This window comes from Podarcis muralis, chromosome 1 (genome assembly GCF_964188315.1).
Source record: "Podarcis muralis chromosome 1, rPodMur119.hap1.1, whole genome shotgun sequence".
Lineage (NCBI taxonomy): Eukaryota > Metazoa > Chordata > Lepidosauria > Squamata > Lacertidae > Podarcis > Podarcis muralis.
The window spans coordinates 25,927,106-25,941,693 of NC_135655.1; the positions used below are offsets into that span (position 1 = coordinate 25,927,106).

The 14,588-nt window shown below is 44.6% G+C and overlaps 1 pseudogene; it reads left to right on the top strand.

The window, feature by feature from the left end:
* The first annotated feature begins 6,861 nt into the window (after positions 1 to 6,861).
* On the top strand, positions 6,862 to 14,244 carry LOC144325688 (uncharacterized; annotated as a pseudogene).
* The last annotated feature ends 344 nt before the right edge of the window (positions 14,245 to 14,588 follow it).

Sequence of the window (14,588 nt, forward strand, 5' to 3'; positions counted from 1 at the left end):
CAATGAGTCCGTAAGTGACTGTGGAGGCCAATTCTGGATCCACACGTCCTTCCACAGTGGGGACATTGGTCTCCGGGCGGGAGTTGATCACGGTGTGGATTTGCCAAATGTGCTTTCCTAGCACGTTTCTCCTTTGTGTCCTGAGTTCGAGTGTCTTCAAAGCCCATGACACCTTTGGTAAAAGCTGTTCTCCAATTGGAACACTCACAGACAAGTGTTTCCCAATTGTTGGTGTTTATACTACTTTTTTTTTTTCAGATTTGCATTGAGACAGTCTTTAAACCTCTTTTGTTGACCACCAGCATTACACTTTCCATTTTTAAGTTCGGAATAGAGTAGTTGCTTTGGAAGACAATAATCAGGCATCCACACAGCATGACCAGTCTAATGAAAAATAATCATCAAAACAACAACAACATTGTTAGTTTCTTTTAGTAGAATGGTTTGGGGTTCTGCAACCCTATGGCTCATCAAAGGACATTCCAGGCACCATTGGATCTTCATCTCTGAGAAGCGGGGGGGAAAGCTTGTGCCTCAGAGAGGGAGATCTGATGTTGGGTGCCCTCTCCTTGCAATCACAGAAATGTTTGTGGCCCTGTAATATCACAGGTGCTCTAATATCGCAGGTGAAAAGGGGACATCACGGATGCTAAACAGGAGAAGGCTGGGATTTGAAGGGTTCAGTGCCTTCCTGCTCTCCCAATATGCCCCCAAACAGGAGGGGAGACTACACTAGCTCAAGGGCTGGAATAGTTCCTTCTCCTCCCATTGTTTCCAAAACGCCCCAAAAAGAGTAGAGGAGCAGTAAAGGGCTGGTCCACTCTTACTTTCACCCTGATGGCGAGAATCTGTTCAAACACTGCATGAGGTGTTTCAGCCACCTCCAGTTCTACTCCAGTTCTACTCACCGTGATTCTGTTGGCCCAACAAACTCCTGCTTGTGCAATGGAACATTGTCCTCCTCTCTCATCCCCTGTGTCCCTCTGGCACCCTCAAAATCTTCTGCAGAGGGTTGGGAGACCCTCTGTGGTGCAGATGGTGGGTGTATGGTTAGAGGAGAGGAAGGAGAAGTCTCATTGCATGGACAGAACATCCCTTATAGAGAGTTGGACGCAATCCACCAGGAGCTATTTTGATTATTTTAAAAAGTAATGCCTCGCTTTTATGTACAATATAAACCCCAAGCATCTTACAAAGTTAACAAAAGCATATTAATTTGCAGTATAAATCAGTGCATATTGTCATTAAAAGAAACTGCATACCAGAAAATCAAGAACTTCTTGATTTTTTTTTAAAAAAACATTTTAAAATAAAAACCAGGAAGGCATAACTTTAAGCTGCTTCTGCCGCCTAGCAGGCCTGCTGGCAGTCCGGTAGTCCCAGATTATTTGTGTTCACTATGACTCACCATACTTTGGATAGTCCTGAATACCCTCATCCAGTAGTCAAGCCCAAAATTCAAAGTCTCATTTGGATGCATTTTGGCTTGCCTGCTGCTGAAAGTGACCATGAGGTGCTTGATTATATCATCATTTATCAGTTTTAGACCCTTAAGTAGTAGCAGTTGCCAGGACGTGGTCCTGTTCACCTTTGCGTAGTTCCTTCCTTACTTCGGATATCATTATATCATGATATATTGATATATCATTATGTTTAGCTGGTGATATATCATGATATTGAAAACCAGTTATTGTCCAGTCGTCCTCCGCCTAGGCTCGGAAATCTTAGACACTGCTGGTCAGCCTAAGCAGTGCTGATAAAGATGAAGCAGTGGTCTGAGTCATGGTGTGGGCAGATGGGGCAACATATTTTGGAAGGGGAGGCAGTAACTATGTGGACACATTTGCGAGGCCACACAAAAGAGACCAAACAAGAAAATGTGAACTCATCCTCCCTTGCATTCTCATCCTGAGAATACCATGTAAATGGTTAACAATAAACATCACTGAACCCTTGGCTTGGATTGAACATTGCCTTGTGCAAGCAAAAAAGAAAGCATTTCCACTCATGCAAAACACCCCCTTGCCCTGAATTCTGTTGATTCAATGGGAACATCTACCAATTTCAGTTTTTCGCAAACTTTATGATGAGGGCCTGAACCCAAATTTTGAGGGATATGGGCCCAGTTCAAAACTAGGTTTTCAACGTCTGTGTGTCTGTATTTCAAGTTTGCTTAATTTCAAAGTTGCCACTTTCAGTACTTAACTTGGTGCAGATAAATTAATGAACCACCCTCCCAGTTGCTGCTACTGAGCTTATACAGAAAAGGTATGCAGAGGATTTTGCTCCAAGCCATTTAAGTGTTTCTGCCACTCACATTTTCAGTCATACACACTGTTCCCAGCTGACTGTAAGGCTTAAACAGCCTTCATTATCCTTGTGCTTGATCAACATCAATGTGAATGAGACCAATTATGTACCTTGTAAGGAAAGAAATCTTGACACAATTTCATAGGACAACCTGTAATTAACCTAATGGGTTTTGAATCAGAATAATCAAATCCATCAAAAAAAGCAAGTGTGGTTTTGCTTTTTATGTAGATCAAACAAGAATACAACATATTTTGGGGGGGAAGCACAACCACAAAATGTGTGTGTGTGTGTGTGTGTGTATACACACACACACACACACCAATTTAAAACCAATTGTGCAGTATACTAAAGTCATATAGTGATGAGTTTCAATTACATCAAAATCCAAAGGGTCAGTGAAATGATATTTTTATTATCAAAATAATGTCACTTCTGTTTCCCCCTGAACATCTCTGCATCTTGAAGGTTGACTTTTTATTTTTATTATGAATAATGGTGACACTAAAATATGCTGCTGTAAGCCAATGAGCCTGACCAAACTGCGGGAGGCAGTGGAAGACAGGAGTGCCTGGCGTGCTCTGGTCCATGGGGTCACGAAGAGTCGGACACGACTAAACGACTAAACAACAACAAGCCATTGGCCTTAGACATTGAGCCCATGATGTCTTTAGCATCTCCATCTCTGTTGTAAAATGCTATCTCCACAGTGAAGCAGCAGATGAAGGATCTTTGTACAGCACACTTGTCTCATATTAAACTCTCAGAGAAAAATTGCTAAATTGTTTTACCACCCTCAGATTGTATATGTAGCATTAACTTCACTACAGATCACATGGAGCTGGAATATAATGCAAAATATTGATCTTGAATTTTTTCCAGGTTGTTTCTTAGCTTCTAGCCTTGATCTTATAAGTTAAGATGGATGTTAGGTATTATTATCTAGCAAAAAGGGTAGAAAATCAATTTTATCTCTTGGTGCTTCATCCCCTCATCTCTCTCAAGCACAGCCAGAGCAGGCTCTAACAACTGGTTGCATAAGATCATTTATAAACGAGTGTTATGACAATGTTTGGCAAGGGAATACATTACTAAATGTTCCTTGGTGCTCAGAAGCTCAAGTTTCTGATTAAAGGTTTGAGCAGAGTAAGGTGACCAATTGCCTCTTATGGGAGGGTAATGACTTCATAAACCATCACTCTCTCGATGGGTGGCTGCAGTGTTGAGCTGAAAGGAATTATCTGTGAAGTACATATATTTTCTCTAAGATTCTCTAAGGCAAAAGGTGATGGTAATTTGCACTGGTCTTTCGTTAATATTGTAAAAGGAAGCTGCTGAGATCAGACAGATCATTGCACTAGGAGACAGTATGATCTTGGTCTGCGTTCTGTTTTCACACGAGTCCATCCTATCCCAGTTGTATGTCCGTGCATGACTTGAATATGAATGACTTTGGTTACTGAATGGCATGGAAATGCAGTTAAATAAATTCATTCAGAGAGTGTGTGTGAGAGAGAGCGCAGTTCTTCTGAAAATAAAAAATGCCATGAGGTGCCATAACAGATCCCACATGTGTGGTGCAGCTTGAAACTTTTCTTCCATACCCAGTCGTACAGAGACAAAGAGAGGGAAAACACTGAATTGTGGCCTGCACTGGATACCAGACCACGATCTGACTTGCAATTTATTGCAGCCACTGTTTAATGAATACCAGAGATTAAAGGTTATTATTTTATTGGCTAATAGCCAGTGCCAGATTTACGTATAAGCTAAACAAGCTATAGCTTAGGGTCCCACTCTCTTGGGGGGCCCAAAAAAATTTTAAAGGGGAAAAAACTGGATGTACATTTCCAAAATATAAGATAAAAAACAAATAAAGTAAAATCTACATACAGCAACAGTTTTTCACTATTAATATACTTCTTAATTGTGTTTCAGTTCAACGGTTACTTTGATAAAATACATATTTTGTTATGTGCAAATGGCTTTAGATACCTATTAGGTCCATAAATTACCATATAGCATATATTCAACACACAAAAAACAGCAACAATTTCTTGTTGACAAAGGACAGCTGGACATATAAAGGGCCCTATTACCTTCAGTAGGTTAGGGCCTTAGCAAACCCAAATCCAGCCCTGCTAATAGCGGGTATACAACAGCCCTCACAAACTTGAAAGTCGCAGACTTTAATCATACTTCAGTCCTAAATTCTATTTTCACATTCTCTGCCATGCCATATAAGGCGTCACTTGTCTATTCAGGATCTCATTTCACCACAGACACTAGCCATTAGAGTTGCCATATGTGTGGAATTTCACAGACATAGTTGGGATCCAGCCACCGGAAACAGTGCCCAGGCAGAAATTGCTAAAAATGTCTTGCAAAATCTGGACGTATGGCAACCCATGTTGGCAGTGTCGTTTTTGTCTATTTTCCTTAAAAATAGCTCAGCAACCTTTGTGTCCAGATTTTCACTTTTTGAAATATGGAAACCCTACTAGTAATCCAAGGCTGTTGTGCTGAACGTAATCAAGCTAAACATCTGGAGAGATGGTGACTCCTTTACTAGATACAACACAGGAACATTATTCCTACATTTTTTTTATTTTTTGCAAGGAAAGATGAGGGAATGAGCAAAAATGCCACATCAGTTTTAAAAGGGTAACCGAACACATTTTTTAAAAAATGATATGTTGTTTTTAAAAAATGTGAACTTGGTAGTGTTTATATTATGTATAGAATTATGATGGATGTTCACAGAATTCTTAGTTCTTATATGTACATTCGACCATTTTTTTAAATGCACAAACTATGGCATTTTGTTTAGCAAGGTACCAGAAATATTTGTGAACTGTTCACTATATATAAGGAAATGAATGTGCATTTAATGCCCCCGCTCCGCAGTGGATCATACAGAAGGGCTCTTCTGTTTTCCTTGCTGAATTTTACAGTGAATTCTTGCTGTTCTCTGAATTATCCAGCCATCGTGTAGAATTCAAAAGCTTATCATAGTACACCATAAATAAACATAATAAAACCCACTTATTTGAATGATGTTTACCAATATGACAACACATCTATGAAAATTATTCAAATGGATGTTGCAAACCCAGGACCGGCATTGAAGCAATTTTGAGGGGGTAATCTAATGCAATCACACACCTGGGAAAATAGTAATTTAGTTGTGAAGCTGAAGTGCAACACTTTAGAGTCTTCATTGTAAAATAAAAATAAAAATAGCACTACCTTGATATTTAATAGAGGATGAAAATCCAAGTTCATGTCTCGGAGTCAAATAACAAGAAAAATAAAGTGAATGTGGGTGAAATTCCTTCCCAGTTTAATAATAATAATAATAATAATAATAATAATAATAATAATAATAATTTATTATTTATTCCCTGCCCATCTGGGAAACCAAGCCACTCTGGGCAGCTCCCAACAGAATATTAAAAACATGATAAAACATCAAACATTAAAAACTTCCCTAAACAGGGCTGCCTTCAGATGTCTTCTAAAAGTCAGATAGTTGTTTCTTTCCTTGACATTTGATGGGAGGGCTTTCCACAGGGCAGGCGCCACTACCGAGAAGGCCCTCTGCCTGGTTCCCTGTAATCTCACTTCTCACAGTGAGGGAACCACCAAAAGGCCCTCAGAGGTGGACCTCAGTGTCTAGGTAGAATGGTGGGGGTGGAGACACTCCTTCAGATATACTGGGCCAAAGCTGTTTAGGGCTTAAAAGGTCAGCACCAACACTTTGAACTGTGCTCGGAAATGTACTGGGAGCCAATGTAGGTCTTTCAGGACCGGTGTTATATGGTCTTGGCAGCCACTTCTAGTCACCAGTCTAGCTGCCGCATTCCAGATTAGTTGCAGTTTCCAGATCACCTTGAAAGGTAGCCCCACGTAGAGCGCGTTGCAGTAGTCCAAGCGGGAGATAACCAGAGCATGCACCACTCTGGCGAGACAGTCTGAGGGCAGGTAGGGTCTCAGCCTGCGTACCAGAGGGAGATGGTAGACAGCTGCCCTGGACACAGAATTGACCTGCACCTCCATGGACAGCTTTGAGTCCGAAATGACTCCCAGGCTGTGCACCTGGTCCTTCAGGGGCATAGTTGCCCCATTCAGGACCAGGGAGTCCCCCACACCCACCCGCCCCCTGTCCCCCTAAAACAGTACTTCTGTCTTGTCAGGATTCAACCTCAATCTGTTAGCCACCAGTGAGGTAGGTAGGTTAGGCTGAGAGGCAGTAACTGACCCAAGGTCACCCAACGGGCTTCATGGCCAAGTGAAGATTTGAACCCTGCTCTCCCAGGTCCTCTTCTGACACTCTAACCACTGTGCTTCACTGATTGTCTTTGCATGACAATGAAATACTCTGTTTCCTTGCTGCCTGCCCTCCCACACAAGTAGCAAAAAACAGGGTTCCAGGCTTGTGGGCTACAGCCCAGTATGTCAACTGGGGAAACAATTTCCCACAGAACTATGTGGGAAATGATTTTGGAAACTGAGGGGGCTTTCAAAGAAGTGTGTGAGATGGCATGGAGGATGGCCTCTCAGGTGAGCATCATTGCCATTACAGTGGTACCTCGGGTTACAGACACTTCAGGTTACAGACTCCGCTAACCCAGAAATAGTACCTCGGGTTAAGAACTTTGCTTCAGGATGAGAACAGAAATTGTGCTCTGGCAGCACAGCGGCAGCGGGAGGCCCCATTAGCTAAAGTGGTGCTTCAGGTTAAGAACAGTTTCAGGTTAAGAACAGACCTCCAGAACGAATTAAGTACTTAACCCGAGGTACCACTGTATAAGAGAAAAAGAGAGACGTTCATGGTGAGTTCTGGCACCTCTTTTTTTTAGAAAAATAGCACTGGGCGTGCCATTCACACAAGTCCCACTGGACATGGCTTATAGCTCAAGCCTATTCATAAGCACCTAACCCTTCACCTCGTTTTTCAGTGGTCCCATCCTGATTACATGCCTGACAGCACTCATCACCTGAGTCAGATATTAGAAGGGCCAATGATTAGGATCATTTGGGTTCCAGACAACCAAAAATCCAAATTTTCTCAACCATCAGCCCTCCATACCACAGGGCAAATGAACCTGAACAGTGTTTTGTTTTATTATTATTTAAATGTCATGTTGGGAAATGTCATGGAGTTCAGCTGTTCAAAGGGATGGGGAGAGTCAACATTTCCACTTGGCTACCTAGCACCTTGCATGACTCTAAGCAGCACTTTGGATCTTGGTTATTCATTAAGCAGTTAGTTAATTTGGTTTCATCCAGCCAGTTGTATCTCTCCCCACATCCACTGCAGTGATTCATTCTTAAACAGTTATTTCCCAAAAGACCATAAAAGTCCATTTTCAGGTGCTCTAACAAATATGTGTCTCTAAGTGAGACATTCTGCTGTCTTGCCCCACCCTAGGAGTCTTTCCCAGACCATGACTTTAGGAACCGCAGAAGCAGCTGAGAAGAGAGGGAAAGAGTTCAGGAATTATTATTTTTTAATAATTTTAAAAGTTTTGTGCCTTTGTTTCTCAATTTGTATTGTGTTTTTTTACGCACTGTGAGTTGCTGTTATTTTTACTTTTATTGATTATAGTTCATTGTAATTGTTCAGAGCGAATTTCTGTTTAATTATTATTTGCTGATATTTAATTTTATTGTGCGCTATTATATTCTAATGGATTGTTGAATATTGTTTTATTTGATATAAGATGTTTATTTTAAAGCTATGTCTTTATTATGACATTTTTTTGAAAAAAATATTATAAAAATAATTCAGCATTAATACACACATGTTACAAATATACAAACATACAAACATACATTTCATACAATCCTTAAAAATATCCATACATACTCACACTCAGTCCCACAGATACTTCTTTTTCCCACCAACATCCCTTACCCCTCACCCCACCCTTGTGTTGAACTTCCAATCTACTCAGTTGCAATTTCTTTCCACTTCTATTACTTTCTTTCACACACTTTTAAACTAGTTTTCTGCTTCTTTTTCTATTACACATTGTTATCCATAGAATCATAGAATCATAGAGTTGGAATAGACCACAAGGGCCATCGAGTCCAACCCCCTGCCAAGCAGGAAACACCATCAGAGCACTCCTGACATACGGTTGTCAAGCCTCTGCTTAAAGACCTCCAAAGAAGGAGACTCCACCACACTCCTTGGCAGCAAATTCCACTGTCAAAGCGTGTTCTCCTTAACCAGAGAGCACGGGTTGCGGTTGGGGAAACATGCCACCTTGCCATGACTAGGCAGATTTGAAAAAGAAAAAATCCAAGCCTGCTAAAGGGTTAATATTGGGTTGCTGGGGAGTTCTATATGTTGCTAAATTCAGAGGAGGGGTAGAGTCTATAAATATAGGGAGCCAGGGGTTGGACTTCCTCTTGACCATTTTGCTTCGGATCACATGGAGCGCTTGGACAATCTTCTCATTGTCTGGTTACATTTATTTATTTCCCCTTTCTTTTTAATCCTCACTAGTCCCTTAAATAATTTAATTTCCCCCTTTTCCTGTTCAAGTTCCCACCCCACCCCTTACCCTGCCCAGTGGGAAGATTCTCCCTGCAGTGTGCAGCGCTGTTGGCCAAATTTTAAGCTAGCCTTGGGGGGAGCACTAATTTGTGTTCTTTTAATATTGCTATGACATTCTCGCTATAGGAATGTATCTGCTTGCAGGCCCAGTTGCTGCTAATGTTTATCTGAGGCAGACAGAGGGCCCCAGAGGCTCCCTGTGCCTCCAATGACTATGAGCACTCTGTATATGCTCTTGAACTATGCTGTTTCTGAACAAGTTTATTTTCTTTAAGTTTGTTTTGCCCTGATAGTGGCGACTGCCATTTTAGAGATGAGCCATTGTGGCTTAGTGGCTAAAGTGTAGGACTAGGACCTGGGAGACAGGGTTCATATCCCCCTCTTAGCCATTGTTATAACAAAACAAAATAAACTGCTCCTTTGGGGCTATTCTGTTGCTGGGTAGTTTGGCCCATTTGTGATAAAAGAACTTTGGGTTTCTTGAAGGTGTGCTTCCCTCTAAAAGGGCAAGCAGGGGTACCTGGACAAGCTGTGGGCTAGCTCAACTCTGCTATTTCACTGAAAACATTTATGCCTGGCCTAGCAGGCGATCATAGGGCTTTGCCCTAGAATTCGATGGCCTGGAAGCGTTTCCGGCCTGAATAGTGTTCCCATGTGGTCCATGAAGCATTGGTTTCACTGGGTCAGCGCATAGTGCCGGTAATGCTTAGGTTGCAGGATTGGTCCCTGTATGGGACAGCTGCATGCTCCCCCATTGCTCTACCTGGACACTTAGGTCCTTTTGGTGGTTACCTCACTGCGAGGGATGTAACGGGCACCAAATTGCAATATGCAAGTGGGAGAAAGCACCTTTGCATGCCTGCAGTGCAGTTTGCTCTGTGCGTTGCAGAGCATGGCGCTGCACGGGCTGCAATTGCATTGCATTGCGTGAGAGATTTGCAGTTGCATTGCACGGAGGGTGTGTGCATTGCATGGAGGGTGTGTGTGCATTGCACGGAATGTGTAGTTGCATTGCACGGAGTGTGTTGTTGCATTGCACAAAGTGTGTTGTTGTATTGCACGAAGTGTGTTGTTGCATTGTACGTAGTGGCTTGTTGCATTGCACAGTGGCTTGTTGCATTGTACGGAAGGTGTGGTTGCATTGCACGGAGTGTGTGTGTGTGTGTGCATTTGCACGGAGTGTGTAGTTGCATTGCACGGAGGGTGTGTGCATTGCATGGAGGGTGTAGTTGCATTGCACGGAGTGTGTTTTTGCATTGCACAGAGTGTGTGTGCATTGCACAGAGTATGTAATTGCATTGAACGGAGGGTGTGTGCAGTGCACGGAGTGTGTAGTTGCATTGCATGGAGTGTAGTTGCATTGCATGGAGTTTAGTTGCATTGCATGGAGGGTGTGTGCATTCCAGGGAGTGTGTTTTGCATTGCACAGAGTGTGTAGTTGCATTGCACAGAGCGTGTTTTTTGCATTGCACGGAGTGTGTAGTTGCATTGCACGGAGTGTGTAGTTGCATTGCAGGGAGAGTCTGTGCACTGCACGGAGTGTGTTTTTTGCATGGCACGGAGTGTGTAGTTGCATTGCAGGGAGAGTGTGTGCACTGCACGGAGTGTGTTTTTTGCATTGCACAGAGTGTGTGTCTGGAAAGGAAGCTGGCTCGGCGGCAGCTTGGTCGGGACTTCTTTAGGGGTTCTGGCCAGCGTCGGCCCTGTAAGTTTACTTATCATGATGGCAGCACAAGATGCCCCCTGCCCAAGCGGGGGCTGGAAGCTGGCAAGCAATAGCTCAATACCTTTTGCCCATATTCCCATTTTATTTAGGGATCCAGTTGGATATCGTTGCTAAAACATACCACTTGCCTATGGAGAAGCTGTCTGCCTTGAAGGAAGTTATTTTGTAATACTTCCTCTGTAGCAAGTGATGCTTCATCAGATCCGATCTTGCTGGGTCACTTAATTAATCTTCCCACTAGGCCAGGCTGCCTGCGGCCTGAGGTCCCCTTACCTTTGTGTACGCCTACCAAGTGTGGTGAAGGCAGATATTAGGCGATGGTAGCAATTCCTGAATGTATGCAATAGTAGTTCGCCATGGCAGGATACCTTGAACCCGCACAGGGATTTTCAGGTTCATGCTGGTGCTGCTGGATCTTTGCCCTTTGGTTTTTATTTCAAGGGCTGCTGGTGTGCAAAGCTATGGCCTCAAGCCTGGTGTGGTGAGGCAATCATGTGACATAACTTTTCTTGAGTTTTCCCCATTGTAGCAGTTCACATGTGGCCCGAAGAGTTCAGTGACCATTGGATCTGCTTTTGGTCTGATAACCAGGTAGTGGTGAGCGTCTTGGCAAAACAGTCCTCACGCTCTAGCACAGTCTCCGTCCCCTCCACTCAGCTTTCGAGCTGCGCCACTTAAGGTTTAATATTGTGCTTTCTACTCTCCAATTTACGGGATCCTCTAATATTGTCGCTGACACTCTATCCGATTTTCAGATGAAGCGCTTCAGATCCTGGGCTCCAGACTCAGCTATTGCCAGCCTTTTCCAGACCACCTGTGGCATTTTGACAACAACATTTTGACCTGGACCTGTTTTAATTCTCTTCCTACCTTTTAACCTAATGTACCGAGCCTATTTTGGGCCATTATATACTTTATACACACCCGCATTTTAGATTCTCAGCGCTGGCAACTAAATCTTTACATTATTGTCTTAGGGTATTTAAATGTCATAACGCCAGTAATATCGCTTTGAATTTTGATTGGTTGCTTGTCTCTAGCATTTTTTGTTTTATCCTTGCTATGGCTGTATGCTAATGCAATAAAGGTTGATTGATTGATTGACAACAATTAGTGATTACAGAGAGCAGCAGCTTCCATTTCCCCTTCTGCTTTTACCTCTTATGGGAAGGCCTGGATGGATTTCTTAGCCTTAAGCTGGCAGTTCTCGGTCATTCAGATGAATTAGCCCCCATCCTCTGAGCAGATCCAGCAGTATTTGGTCCACCTGCTGCAGATTGGGCATGCAGTTATAACTATCAGAATTCAGTCCGCTGCAATGTCTGTTACACTGAAGCTTTATTTTTCAGAGACCCTTGTATAAAGTTTGTAGGGCGCAGGGCCTTGGAAGGTTGGAATAGGCTCCAACCTCATAGGACAGTGGGCAGGAAGTCAGTCAATTTTTACCTATGCAGTATCTGCAACAAGTTAAAACTTGTCTGCTGGTTAAAGATCAAGGCGAGACTCCTTTCAGTAGTCCATTGCATTTTCGCACTGAGGGTTGGGAAAATGGTTGTTGGAGCCAGCACGGGGCTGAGAGTCTGGAGGCTTATTGCTTCAGGACTTTTCCTTATCCTTTGGAGCTTGTCATTAGAGTGGGGAACTCTAAAACAGACTTAGTGGGCAGGAGTGCCACAATCAGGCTTCCCGCCACAGGTGAGGAGGGCCCTTGCCCAGTTATGGATAACAGAATATTTGGCTTTTATTCCTTGGGGGCTGGCCCGCTCCTAGTGCATGAAAATGGGTTCCCGTTAGCCAGGCATCAATGTGCTTATGTCGTGCACCAGTTATTACGGCCTGCGGCTTGCTTACCGCTGAACGCCTCATTCCTTACGATTAGGTGCTGCTGCAAAGGCTGCACACTGGGGGCCTGTCAGTAGACAGGATTGTGAATACGGGTCATTGGAAGTCTGACGCTGACAAGGGTTATATCAGGAAGTGTCACAATGATGTCTGTGCTGATGCTTGTCTGTTATTTCCTATTTTCATAGGAGCAGCTGTGCACATTTGGGCCACAGCATTGTACACTGGGCTGGCAAGCGCGCTGACGAGTCTGGACTGGGGCGCCATCTCAGTCTTCCTGCCCATGTGAACCTATACTGGATGTCTAGATAGGGAATGCTTTGGGAGGAGATCCTTCCTTTGGTGCGGTCGAGGTGACCTGTGCAGGTCCTCCCGCAGTGCTGGTGGTACAGCTGGGCGAGAATGTTTGCTGTCTTCCTCCAGCATAAGTTTGCATTCCTGCATGCAAGAGGGCTTGGATTGAGTTGATGGCAGCTCTCCCTGGACTCAAAATAATTCAAGGCATTGGTTCAAGGTGGTCTGGGGGGGGGGGGGTTGGAGCACCTGCCCCCTCCAATGTGCAAAGATATTCCATTAAGGGAATCCATGGATTTGCCATGCTTTGGTCGACCCCTTTCAAGGGGTAGGGCCACGCAAGAGTCCCCTGGAGCATTTGGGGGTGAGCTTGAGTCTGATCCTGGTTCATTGCTCCCCCACGCTATTTATTTGTATTGACGATATGGTGGGGCCCTGTCGTCAGTGCTGCCCTGCTGAGGTCAGGTGCAGCTAGTCGGGAACCAATGCCTAGACAAACTACCACCGAGCAGGCCAGAAAGCATGTTAATAAGGCGGTGGACAATAGAATAAAATAAATAAAGTAAAGAAGGGTGCCGTCATTCGTCTCCCTGCTACGGGGGAGGCAGGCCCTTGCCCTGTTAAGGATGTTAGTAAGTACTTGGCAGTGCGCCCCTCAGGTGATGGGCCTCTGTTAAAGCATGAAAATGGGTTGCCCCTAACAAGACGCCAGTTTGCACAGGTGATGCGAAAGGCGATTCTGGCTTGTGACGGCACGGCCTATGGTTTTGCCCCTCATTCCTTTAGGATTGGGGCGGCAACGACAGCTGCTCATTGGGGCTTGTCGGCTGCTGGAATAAAGGATTTGGGCCGCTGGAAGTCGGATGCGTTTCGAGGCTATGTCCGCTAATAATCGGATTCTCACATTGTTTTGCTTTGTTTACCTCAGGTCTAGCGGCTGTCCGCATCTGGTTGGTGGGGCACAGCATCATCCATTGGGCGGGCGTCGCAGCACGGCAGTCCGGACTGGGTCCAGGCCTCGGCTTCCCTCCGCATGTGCAGCTGTCGTGGCTGGCCAGACGAGGAATGCGCTGGTCAGAGTTCTTGCCGCGAATCCGGAGGCAGTTGCTCTTGGAAGGGCCGCCCACGGCTATAGTGGTGCAGCTGGGTGAGAACGACCTGGTATCCATGGACTGTCTTTCACTTCGTGCTGCAATTTTGAGTGACTTGGAGGTGCTGAGGGCATGGGTACCATCAGCAAAAAAATATTTTGGTCTAAGCTGCTGCGCTGCCGCATTTGGATGGGCAGTCGTTGCCCGGCAGCCACGGAAAGGGCCAGAAAACGCATCAATTCTGCGGTGGCAAGGAAGATGTCTGAGCTGGGTGGAGATGTGATTTCTCATCCAATGATTCATTTTCAGGCTGCATCCCTTTTAGAGCCGATGGTGTGCATCTTTCTGCCTCAGGGAATGAGGTTTGGCTGGGTGCAGTGGTAGCCAAGCTCAGGGCTTGGTTGGGGTTGTGAGTGGTTTGGCGGGGAGCTGTGGGCTCCATGGCGGTTAGGCATTGGTTAAGGTGGTTCTTGGAGGGGTAAGTGCCTACTCCTCCAAATGATGCGAAGGGAATTCCGTTAAAGGAATCCAGGGGCTTGCCATTCTTTTCGTCCTTGTCCCTGGCATCGGACTTGGGCCATGCAAGCCCCAAAGGAACATGAGGGTGAGTAGTGAGGGACTGATGCCCAGCTTCATTTGCTCACCCAATACTTGTTTCCCACTAAGGCTTCCGCTGGTGTCCGGAATGCCTCTGGCTTCCGCTGGTGTCCGGAATGCCAGCTCTGTCCCTGAGGGCATGGACAGATAGTCATAACCA